The sequence below is a fragment of the Bos mutus genome, chromosome 1, assembly GCF_027580195.1.
Source record: "Bos mutus isolate GX-2022 chromosome 1, NWIPB_WYAK_1.1, whole genome shotgun sequence".
Taxonomy (NCBI): domain Eukaryota; kingdom Metazoa; phylum Chordata; class Mammalia; order Artiodactyla; family Bovidae; genus Bos; species Bos mutus.
This window is the reverse complement of record NC_091617.1, coordinates 34,106,521-34,118,951: the sequence shown is the minus strand read 5'-3', so window position 1 is coordinate 34,118,951 and position 12,431 is coordinate 34,106,521. Positions and strand designations below refer to the sequence as shown.

The 12,431-nt window shown below is 38.7% G+C and overlaps 1 long non-coding RNA gene across 2 annotated transcripts in view; it reads left to right on the top strand.

Moving 5' to 3' along the window:
- LOC138987615 (uncharacterized) overlaps positions 1 to 5,284 on the top strand; it is a 68,570-nt gene extending 63,286 nt beyond the window's left edge. The window contains exons 2-4 of one of the 2 annotated variants that reach the window (XR_011464008.1): positions 2,077 to 2,188; positions 3,907 to 4,022; positions 4,919 to 5,284. This is a non-coding gene — a long non-coding RNA (uncharacterized lncRNA). The remainder of the gene's footprint in view (positions 1 to 2,076; positions 2,189 to 3,906; positions 4,023 to 4,918) is intronic. The other variant, XR_011464000.1, reaches the window with a different exon arrangement.
- The last annotated feature ends 7,147 nt before the right edge of the window (positions 5,285 to 12,431 follow it).

Sequence of the window (12,431 nt, the reverse complement as noted above, 5' to 3'; positions counted from 1 at the left end):
GAGAGTTCCAGAAAAACATCTATTTCTGCATTATTGACTATGCCAAAACCTTTGACTGTGTGGATCACAATAAACTGTGGAAAATTCTGAAAGAGATGGGAATACCAGACCACCTGATCTGCCTCTTGAGAAACCTGTATGCAGGTCAGGAAGCAACAGTTAGAAATGGACATGGAACAGCAAACTGGTTCCACATAGGAAAAGGAGTACGTCAAGGCTGTATATTGTCACCCTGCTTATTTAACTTCTATGCAGTGTACATCATGAGAAACCCTGGGCTGGAGGAAGCACAAGCTGGAATCAAGATTGCCAGGAGAAATATCAATAACCTCAGATATGCAGATAACACCACCCTTATGGCAGATAGTGAAGAAGAACTAATGGCCTCTTGATGAAAGTGAAAGAGGAGAGTGCAGAAGTTGGCTTAAAGCTCAACATTCAGAAAACAAAGATCATGGCATCTGGTCCTATCACTTCATGGCATACAGATGGGGAAACAGTGGAAACAGTGTCAGACTTTATTTTGGGGGCTCCAAAATCACTGCAGATGGTGATTGCAGCCATGAAATTAAAAGACGGTTACTCCTTGGAAGGAAAGTTATGACCAACCTAGATAGCATATTAAAAAGCAGAGACATTACTTAGTGAACAAAGGTCCATCTAGTCAAGGCTATGGTTTTTCCAGTAGTCATGTATGGATGTGAAAGTTGGACTGTGAAGAAAGCTGAGTGCTGAAGAATTGATGCTTTTGAACTGTGGTGTTGGAGAAGACTCTTGAGAGTCCCTTGGACTGCACAGAGATCCACCCAGTCCATCCTAAAGGAGATCAGTCCTGGGTGTTCATTGGAAGTACTGATGTTGAAGATGAAACTCCAATACTTTGCCACCTGATGTGAAGCACTAACTCATTTGAAAAGACCGTGAAGCTGGGAAAGATTGAGGGCAGGAAGAGAAGGAGACAATAGAGGATGAGATGATTGGATGGCATCACTGACTCAATGGACATGGGTTTGTGTGGACTCCAGGGGTTGGTGATGGACAGGGAGTCCTGGTGTGGTGTGGTTCATGGGGTTGCAAAGAGTCGGACACTACTGAGCGACTGAACTTACTGAATAGCCAATCTGTTATCCAGTTCTTGAGGCCAGAAGTTCAAATGGATCATAGCAGACCTCTGGAGGTCAGCCTTCCAAAAGGGTCTAAAGTCAAGTTCTGTACTCATTCTGGAGACTCTAGGGAAGAATCTCTTACGTTTTCTAGCTTGCAGAAACAATCTGCCTTCTTTGGCTTGTAACCCTTTTCTTCATCTTTGAAGTCAACATAAGCATCTTTAAATTTCTTTTAAAATCTGCTTCCATGGTTACGCCTCCTTTTCTTCCTTAGATCCTCCCAAATCCCTATTACAAAGATGTGTGTGTATGCTCAGTCACTTTAGTCATGTCTGACTCTTTGTGACCCCATAAACTGTAGCCCTTCAGGCTCCTCTGTTTATGGGACTTTTCAGGCAAGAATACTGGAATGGGTTGCCATTTCCTCCTCCAGAGGATCTTCCCAACCTGGGGATAAAGCCCACATGTCCTGCATCTCTTGCATTGCAGGGGGATTCTTTACCACTGAGACATCTGGGCAGTATCTTACAGGAACACTTGTGATCAAATTGGGCCCACCCAGATAATCCAGCATAATCCTTTTACCTGAGATTTTAAATTTTATAATATCCGCAGAGCCTTTTTTCTACATAGGCAACATGTTCCCAAGTTTCACAGATTAGTATGTGGACATCTTTGGGGAGCACTATTCTTTCTACTGTACCATCACTGACATTTTGTAGATAATGCAGATATTTCCTCCCTCAGAGACCTCAGTATAAGCCTTCTAATTTTATGAAATTATTTGGCATAAAAATAACATCCTTCTTTCTCATAGACAAACACACATATACACCCATGCATACATACTTACGTATTCATACCACATAAGTTTCCAATGTGGAGCAAGAAGTTTACCTTAAACACATGAAAAAATATTATGGATGAGAACTGGTACCCCATGATGGTCAACACTTATATTCTTACCTAGATACTCAAGGAGCACCAGAAAATTTAGTCAGCAACCAGTATGGAGAACCAACTTCTTCCATCGTTTATGTGCATGCATTTATATCACACCAGAACCCTGACAGATGCTTTGGGTAATGTATTCACCTTACACTACTATTTTTTTCCCAAAGAATTTAAAGTGATAAATTGCCATTGAAATGGAATCATAATTATAATTCTCAATTCTTTTGTTGTTAATATATTCTTACCAAAAATGGAGGGGGATACCCAAAAATTAATGGTTCATAGTTACCTGTGTTTCATTCCAGAATAGTTACACTTGAGTCAGAGGTAAAAAGATACATCAGGAATCACCTCATAGTCTTTTTGGGTGGCATAAAGCTACAGTCTTTTGTGGGAGAACTGATGACAGAAGACCAAGGTCATGGATTCCTTGGACTTTTATAGCAGACTAAGCAGTTAACTTAGAACTTCCCAGGTGATGCAGTTGTAAAGAATCCACCTGGAATGCAGGAGACACGAGAGATGCAGATTCAATCCCTAGGTTGGAAAGATCCCCTGGAGGAGGAAATGGCAACTTGCTCCAGTATTTATGCCTGGAAAATTCCATGGATAGAGGAGCCTGGTTATAGTCCATAGGCTTGCAAAGGGTCATAAATGACTGAGGACACACACACACACACACACGCACACATGCAGCGAGCCGCCATTTTCTTTAATAAATCCTTCATATGCTGTGCTTAGTCACACAGTTGTGTCCAACTCTTTGCGACCCCATGGACTATAACCCGCTAGGCTCCCCTGTCCTTGGGGATTCTTCAGGCAAGAATACTGGAGTGGGTTTCAATGCCCTTCTCCATGGGATCTTCCCAACCCAGGGACAGAACCCAGGTCTCCCTCATTGCAGGCGGATTCTTTACCATCTGAGCCACCAGGGAAGCCCAAGAATACTAGAGTGAGTAGCCTAACCCTTCTCCAGGAGAACTGTCTGAACCAGGAATTGAACTGTGGTCTCCTGCATTACAAGCAGATTCTTTAACAGCTGAGCTACCAGGGAAGCCCAATAAATCCTTCATAGCCTTATTATATTCCCAGATGGCTTATAATACAGAATTACACATTTAAATAAAGTGAATAAATCTCAGACATTTTAGTGAGAATTATTTTAACTTTAGCCTCTATTTTTAGAATATTTACAGAAGATTAAAGTGCTAAACATTTTTTTCTTTTTCAAATGAAGAGGATGAATATACTTTTGAGTCATTGTTCTAGTTGGGGCCAGTCCTAGGTTAAAGCTCTTGAATGGTTTTATACCAAACTTTCCATGAATCACTCCTTAAGATTTTCATTCTTCCCATGTGTATATTCCCTGTAGTCTCCAGAAACAAGTAGAAACAATCTCCTTTCACCCTTTGTGTGTTCTTTGTGCTGTTAGAATAAAAGTAGGGGTTTTGTAAATGAGTTATATCTTGCTCATGTTACTTACACTGGCAAATTGGTACAACTCCATGTTATTTTTGACTCTGTTTCCTAGAAGCTACCTATCTATTTTAAAATATTTATACAATTATTCTTTTTTATGGATTGACAATTCCTATATACATTCATTGCTACTTAAAGAAACAAACTGTCAAATGTTAAACTTTTATATTGTTACGGTGCAGCCAGTTTTCCACATTCCTGCGAGAAACAGGTAATGCATATTAACTAAACAAAGACCCGCTTCCTCAACTTCCATTTGATGTAAAACACTTGGATAATAGGCAAAGTAACTTTTCTCTTTTTTCTAGAACTTAAAGTTATATCTTAAATCCAACTAAGAAAATATGTTAAATTTCTTTCCTTTGAGGAAAAGAATGTACTGGGCACCGTATTGACTCTTTACGTCTGGATTTAAAAAGTGAGGCAAGTTGACTACCAATCGGCAGAAATGACTCACTTAAGTTCTTGCTCTTCTTCCAAGAGGTAACAAAACCCAATCTTAGAAATACAGCATATTTGTTTTAGCTGAAGGGGCGGTCTAGGGGTTCCCAGCCTTTTATAAACTTCCTAGTTCTACTTGCCCAAACTCAGATGTGTGAACAGGAAGGATTGTGAGCAATGCAAATTATTGCACACATGACCAGATTCTCATTAGATGCCTGTTGACTGAGTTGCTAGCTGGGGTAAGACCTGACACTGAGAATGTGGTCTGGGAAGTTCCAAGGATCGGGGATAGTTAGGGAAGCAACACAGGTAGCCAATGGAAAGTATGCTGTTTAGAGCAGAACAAAACACCAGATTGATTCTGGATTTATGTTTCAAGTACGAGGAAGAACAGGAGAGAGTTGTGATATATGTATATATATATACATATATCTATATTTTATTTTTATATAAAATATAAAAAAATAAATACATTTAAATTAAAATATATATATTTAATTTAAATTTATTTATTTTAATTGGAGGCTAGTTACTTTACAATATTGTATTGGTTTTGCCATACATCAACATGAATCTGCCATGGGTATACACGTGTTCCCATCCTGAACCCCCCTCCCACCTTCCTCCCCATACCATCCCTCTGGGTTACCCCAGTGGACCAGCCCCAAGCATCCTGTATCCTGCATCGAACTTGGACTGGCGATTCATTTCTTATATGATATTATACATGTTTCAATGCCATTCTCCCAAATCATCCCACCCTCTCCCTCTCCCACAGAGTCCAAAAGACTGTCCTATACATCTGTGTCTCTTTGGCTGTCTCACATACAGGGTTAAAATATAAAAAAAATTATTAAAAAAAATATTTTATTTTTATATATTTTATTTATATTTTATATATAAAAAATATATATATATATATTTTTTTTTCTCAGAAGTGGAATTTCTCATTGCAAAACTGGATCACAATTGGCACTAAAAGAAAAGAAGTGGACTTGAGCATCCAAAGAATAGGATTTTAACAAATCTGAAACCTGCTCTGATACCAGCTGGAGTGTAGCTGCTCACCAGCATTGTGAATGGCTCTTCCTTTGTACAGTGCTGCGTGTGTACCAGTTCCCGGGAAGAACATTCCCAAGGTCCTCAGGACCATGTTGTTGCCTGTCCACTTGAGAATAAGTACCTGGCATCACAAAATTCAGAACATCAAATTCTCCACTATTTTTAAAGTGAAAAGTTTGAATTGGGTCTAAAGTCGTTCGTGAACTGCTTGTTGAGAAACTGAATAAACATGAATTAATCCTGAAACCCTATTTAATCAGTAGTTTACTAGAGAATGTTTTCTTTCAGTCATTCACTCCACACAGATTGATTAAGCAGCTGTCCCACAGCAGACAGGTTAGCGGAGAAACACTGATGGCCCCAAACAAAGAGATCGTTTCAATTATTATTATTAATTAAAATCTTATAATAATGTGTTTTGGAAGGAGCCTTATGAAGAATTTTAGCAAACATGAGGTGTGTAACATCTCTTCTCCTGTTTGAAGAGTCAGACTCCAGACACTCCCCCCATCCCAAAGACATAGTTTATTGCTTTTGGGCCAAGTAACCAAGAACAATAAAGCTGGCAATAATTTAGAAGTATGGATCTGTTAAAACAATTTATAAGTTTGTCCCTAAAGAAATCCTGGACTAGAATAAACTGAAATCTTTTATTCTTCTTACCTGCATTTCTCCAGTGTGTGGCTATGTTGTTTTGCTAGTTTATTTACAGAAAATAAATATATTTCTTCCCATGATTTGTAAAAGTCCTTTTATAGGACTATTTTTCAAGGGAGCTGTTGCGCCACAGCTGGGACTTAGCTCTATTTTAAAAGGAAATGAGAGTTTGCTGTGTGCAGTAGTAAAACAAAGACACCTAGGTGCTACCACCCTGGCAGATTCTCCTGGAATAGCATAAAATGATGAAATAATAACATACAAGTATGGAATATTTGAGGAGATATCTGTGGCAACAACAAATGCACTCATTGTCTGGTTTCTTAACCTTTCCTCTGATATTTTTAAGCATAGTTTCTCTCATCATTTGGGATTTAGTAGGGATTTTACCATAGAAGCAGGCTTCAGGATTTGTCTTGTATCCCAGAGTGTTGCCTTTGCTCTGCTATCCGCATTTAACAAACCAGCAGGGATTTTAAAGGGCTGCTCATTACTTTTTTGTCTCATCATGGAACTTCAGAGGGAATAGCAACACTCCTGAGCTAAGGAGCCCAGCCTGCACAAAGAGTCAACCTCAACACATCCAGGAGGGGTGTGATGTCCGCTATTTCAGTCTTTATAGTCCACAAGTGAATGGCCAACACTCTGAGGCAAGGAACAAGTATGACTGTATGCTGATGCTTTTTCCATTGTGTGATCTTGTCAAATAATTCCCTAGTCTCTCCTTTTAAGAGGGTAGAGGGAGAGAGTAAGAGAGAGAGACTCTCTATGTCTTCATGTGGTGAGTGTTTGGTGAAGTATTTGGGGAGCATTTAGTAAGTGCTAAAAGAGTATGACTGAAGAAATGACATCTGGAGAGTACATGTCTTAATACAACTTAAGCAAAATTAATTCTGTCAGTCCTTATATTTTCATTAAAATCATTTGAATGAATGTATCTTAAGTGAATTAATCTGAAAAATCAAGATAATTTACCATCTCTGTGGACTGATATAGAATACTGAATTGAATGAATCAGATCAGATCAGATCAGTCGCTCAGTCATGTCCGACTCTTTGCAACCCCATGAATCACAGCACACCAGGCCTCCCTGTCCATCACTAACTCCGGAGTTCACTGAAACTCATGTCCATCAAGTCAGTGATGCCATCCAGCCATCTCATCCTCTGTCATCCCCTTCTCCTCCTGCCCCCAATCCCTCCCAGCATCAAAGTCTTTTCCAATGAGTCAACTCTTTGCATGAGGTGCCCAAAGTACTGGAGTTTCAGCTTTAGCATCATTACTTCCAAAGAAATCCCAGGGTTGATCTCCTTCAGAATGGACTGGTTGGATCTCCTTGCAGTCCAAGGGACTCTCAAGAGTCTTCTCCAACACTACAGTTCAAAAGCATCAATTCTTTGGTGCTCAGCTTTCCTCACAGTCCAACTCTCACATCCATACATGACTACTGGAAAAACCATAGCCTTGACTAGACGAACCTTTGTTGGCAAAGTAATGTCTCTGCTTTTGAATATGCTATCTAGGTTGATCATAACTTTCCTTCCAAGGAGTAAGCGTCTTTTAATTTCATGGCTGCAGTCACCATCTGCAGTGATTTTGGAGCCCAGAAAAATAAAGTCTGACACTGTTTCCACTGTTTTCCCATCTATTTCCCAGGAAGTGATGGACCAGATGCCATGATCTTCATTTTCTGAATGTTGAGCTTTAAGCTAAATTTTTCACTCCCCACTTTCATTTTCATCAAGAGGCTTTTGAATTCCTCTTCACTTTCTGCCATAAGGGTGGTGTCATCTGCATATCTGAGGTTATTGATACTTCTCCTGGCAATCTTGATTCCAGCTTGTGTTTCTTCCAGTCCAGCGTTTCTCATGATGTACTCTGCATATAAGTTAAATAAGCAGGGTGACAATATACAGCCTTGACGAACTCCTTTTCCTATTTGGAACCAGTCTGCTGTTCCATGTCCAGTTCTAACTGTTGCTTCCTTACCTGCATACACATTTCTCAAGAGGCAGATCAGGTGGTCTGGTATTCCGATCTCTTTCAGAATTTTCCACAGTTTATTGTGATCCACACAGTCAAAGGCTTTGGCATAGTCAATAAAGCAGAAATAGATGCTTTTCTGGAACTCTCTTGCTTTTTCCATGATCCAGCAGATGTTGGCAATTTGATCTCTGGTTCCTCTGCCTTTTCTAAAACCAGCTTGAACATCAGGAAGTTCACGGTTCACATATTGCTGAAGCCTGGCTTGGAGAATTTTGAGCATTACTTTACTAGCGTGTGAGATGAGTGCAATTGTGCGGTGTTTGAGCATTCTTTGGCATTGCCTTTCTTTGGGATTGGAAGGAAAACTGACCTTTTCCAGTCCTGTGGCCACTGCTGAGTTTTCCAAATTTTCTGGCATATTGAGTACAGCACTTTCACAGCATCATCTTTCAGAATTTGGAATAGCTCAAGTGGAATTCCATCACCTCCACTAGCTTTGTTCGTAGTGATGCTTTCTAAGGCCCACTTGACTTCACATTCCAGGATGTCTGGCTCTAGGTGAGTGATCACACCATCGTGATTATCTGGGTTGGGGAGATCTTTTTGTACAGTTCGTCTGTGTATTCTTGCCATCTCTTTTTAATATCTTCTGCTTCTGTTAGGTCCATACCATCTGTCCTTTATCGAGCCCATCTTTGCATGAAATGTTCCTTTGGTATCTCTGATTTTCTTAAAGAGATCTCTAGTCTTTCCCATTCTGTTGTTTTCCTCTATTTCTTTGCATTGATCGCTGAAGAAGGCTTTCTTATCTCTTCTTGCTATTCTTTGGAACTCTGCATTCAGATGTTTATATCTTTCCTTTTCTCCTTTGCTTTTCGCTTCTCTTCTTTTCACAGCTGTTTGTAAGGCCTCCCCAGACAGCCATTTTGCTTTTTTGCATTTCTTTTCCATGGGGATGGTCTTGATCCCTGTCTCCTGTACAGTGTCACGAACCTCATTCCATAGTTCATCAGGCACTCTATCTATCAGATCTAGGCCCTTAAATCTATTTCTTACTTCCACTATATAATCATAAGGGATTTGATTTAGGTCATATCTGAATGGTCTAGTGGTTTTCCCTACTTTCTTCAATTTAAGTCTGAATTGGGCAATAAGGTGTTCATTGTCTGAGCCACGGTCAGCTCTTGGTCTTGTTTTTGCTACTGTATGGAGCTTCTCCATCTTTGGCTGCAAAGAATATAATCAATCTGATTTCGGTGTTGACCATCTGGTGATGTCCATGTGTAGAGTCTTCTCTTGTGTTGTTGGAAGAGATTGTTTTTTATGACCAGTGCATTTTCTTGGCAAAACTCTATTAGTCTTTTCCTGCTTCATTCCATATTCCAAGGCCAAATTTGCCTGTTACTCCAGGTGTTTCTTGACTTCCTACTTTGGCATTCCAGTCCCCTATAATGAAAAGGACATCGTTTTGGGTATTAGTTCTAAAAGGTCTTGTAGATCTTCATATAACCATTCAATTTCAGCTTCTTCAGCATTACTGGTTGGGGCATAGACTTGGATTACTGTGATATTGAATGGTTTGCCTTGGAAATGAACAGAGATCATTCTGTCGTTTTTGAGATTGCATCCAAGTACTGCATTTTGCACTCTTTTGTTGACCATGATGGCTACTCCATTTCTTCTGAGGGATTCCTGCCTGCAGTAATAGATATAATGGTCATCTGAGTTAAATTCACCCATTCCAGTCCATTTCAGTTCGTTGATTCCTAGAATGTCGACATTCACTCTTGCCATCTCTTGTTTGACCACTTCCAATTTGCTTTGATTTATGGACCTGACATTCCAGGTTCCTATGCAATATTGCTCTTTACAGCATCGGACCTTGCTTCTATCACGAGTCACATCCACAGCTGGGTATTGTTTTTGCTTTGGCTCCATCCCTTCATTCTTTCTGGAGTTATTTCTCCACTGATCTCCAGTAGCATATTGGGCACCTACTGACCTGGGGAGTTCCTCTTTCAGTATCCTATCATTTTGCCTTTTCATACTGTTCATGGGGTTCTCAAGGCAAGAATACTGAAGTGGTTTGCCATTCCCTTCTCCAGTGGACCACATTCTGTCAGACTTCTCCACCATGACCCTCCCATCTTGGGGTGCCCCACGGACATGGTTAGTTTCATTGAGTTAGACAAGGTAACCTCGTCCAAGGTAAGGAGTAATGGCTGCGCTTTGCTGGAGCACCCTTGAAGAGATACCCCACACCCAAGGTAAGAGAAACCCATGTAAGACGGTTACCTCGTCCAAGGTAAGGAGCAATAGCTGCGCTTTGCTGGAGCACCCGTGAAGAGATACCCCACGCCCAAGGTAAGAGAAACCCAAGTAAGATGGTAGGTGTTGCAAGAGGGCATCAGAGGGCAAACACACTGAAACCATATTCACAGAAAACTAGTCAATCTAATCACACTAGGACCACAGCCTTGTCTAACTCAATGTCTAACTCTAACTCAATAGAATGAATAGCTTTTAATAAATGCTGTATAATGCTTTTCTTTCTATTAGTCCAGGATCTTGGGCTATAGCAGTTTGATTTATCACAATTAGGAAATTTGATCAAAACATTTTTTAAAAGAATCAAATTACAAAATATTAGGTGAGTTTAAAGGTAAAAATAGATAGAGTATCATGAAATAAAAATGATAGAAATATTGATAGTTATTGTTAATTAACTGAAGTTTCAGTTTTCAGTTTAATATTGATAATTATAATTTATATGACAATATATTATATAAAGTTCTTTACCCAATCTTTGGCCCATTTTATTTATTAAATTTTTATCCAATCATTGGCTCAATAAACATTAAACAAGTCCTTTCTGTGTAAATCAGGGTGGGCACTGGAACTGCAGAAAGAGCAAAACAGCAAAATGCCTTTATGGAACTTGTAGTTCTAGAATTAAATGTCACATCCATTTTTCTCTCACGGTGAATGTATGAGAAGATAACTATCAGTGCCCACATTTGTCAACATGGAACTGGAAATCTCAAAAGATAAATAATTCTCTGAGGATACCCAGCTGTTAAGCTGACTACCAGGAGTTTGAACTGTTTGTTGAATGACAACACTATTCTTAGGATTTCAGGACTCCTTAAGTAGTCTGTGAAAAACCAGTGTGACTCAGATTTAAGATGAAAATAAGATTGCTTTATCACTAGTTAGCATGAACAAAAGTGGAAATATGAAGTGTTTTGAAGTATTGACAATCAAGAAATAATAGTAATTTCATTTTCTGACTATAAAGAGTCTAGTCACAAAAAGCAAAAGTTTTATGATAAATGATAAGAGAAGACATGACTAACACATAAAATACTAAAGAATTTTCCTCTTGAAGAAAAAAGATGCATTTTCAAATAAAATTTAAACTGCAAGTTAATTTGATGTCGTCATAAATTTCATGCATAAAATTGAAAGATATCAGCCATCTTTTGATTGTCAGTCTATTCAATGACTGGTCTCTAAAATTAGAAACATATGGATGCCTGAATTTTTTAAATATTTATTTGGATTATTTTGACATTGGTCTAAATTTCTGGTGAAAGCTTTAAAGTTGGAAAAACATATTTGAAAAATTTCTCTAATATTAAAAAAACATTACCATATAACTTATGAAATTGTGAGAATGTATCATAGCAGAAATGGGAAAAAAATGGCCATTTTCATGGAAAGAGGAATGACTTGGAAAATAATATATACAAACACTGCATTTTTAGTAAAATTAAGTCCATGTGCAATGCTGTTTTCCAAAATATGGAAACTAAACCATCTTTTCTGAATATAAATTAAATGCAGAAGAGGAAAATAGTTCCCATTCTATCCCACTTCTCTTTATGGTTTGTATAAAACCAATTTTGAAGTCTTTTTATTTTATTGTAATTGCTTACTGACATTAAATAGAAGCACATTTTAATGCTTCAAGTGTTGTTGATAGTTTTAAAATAACCTTTATATAGTACATATTAACATAATAGAATTTTTGAAACCAGAACTTTTATGGCCTGACATTAGACTGGTAATCGAAGTTTGTATATTTTCTTAAATGAGCTAGAATCGTGAAATATAAGGGTTGAACTCAGTCAGGAAGGGATATTCTATACTGTGGTTGTTGTTTTTGCTAACAGCTCCCAAATCTGAGAAACAGCAACAGGTTTCCACTCATGCTATCTGTCCAACACAGGCCATCATGGTGCATGGTTCCATTTCAACCTCCAGTCATTACAAGTGAAGAAGGGAGAAGTACAAATCATGCACTGCAGTATCTTAAATTGGCAAGGAGCATATGTCTTTTCCTGAAGAAGGGAAAGGCAACCCACTCCAATATTCTTGCCTGGAGAATCCCATGGACAGAGGAGCCTGGCAGGCTACAATCCATGGGGTTGCAAAAAGAGGGACACTACTGAGACTAACACATACGTACATACATATGTCTTTTCCACTAAAGTCAGTTGATATGCCACACTTCAGCCTAAAATGGGCCGGCTAGGCAGGAGAGGAGAATAGTTATAAACAGACCTAATGACTGTAATGAAAGATCTATAGAGGGAATCTTTGAGATCATCTAGGTTTTACCCATTTTACAGATACAGAAAGTTATTTCTAGCAAAAGAAAGAAGATAACTCAAAACCATAAACTAATTAATTCAGATACTGGTTATAAGCAAGGGCTTGTTTTATTTTTCTAAAGATATA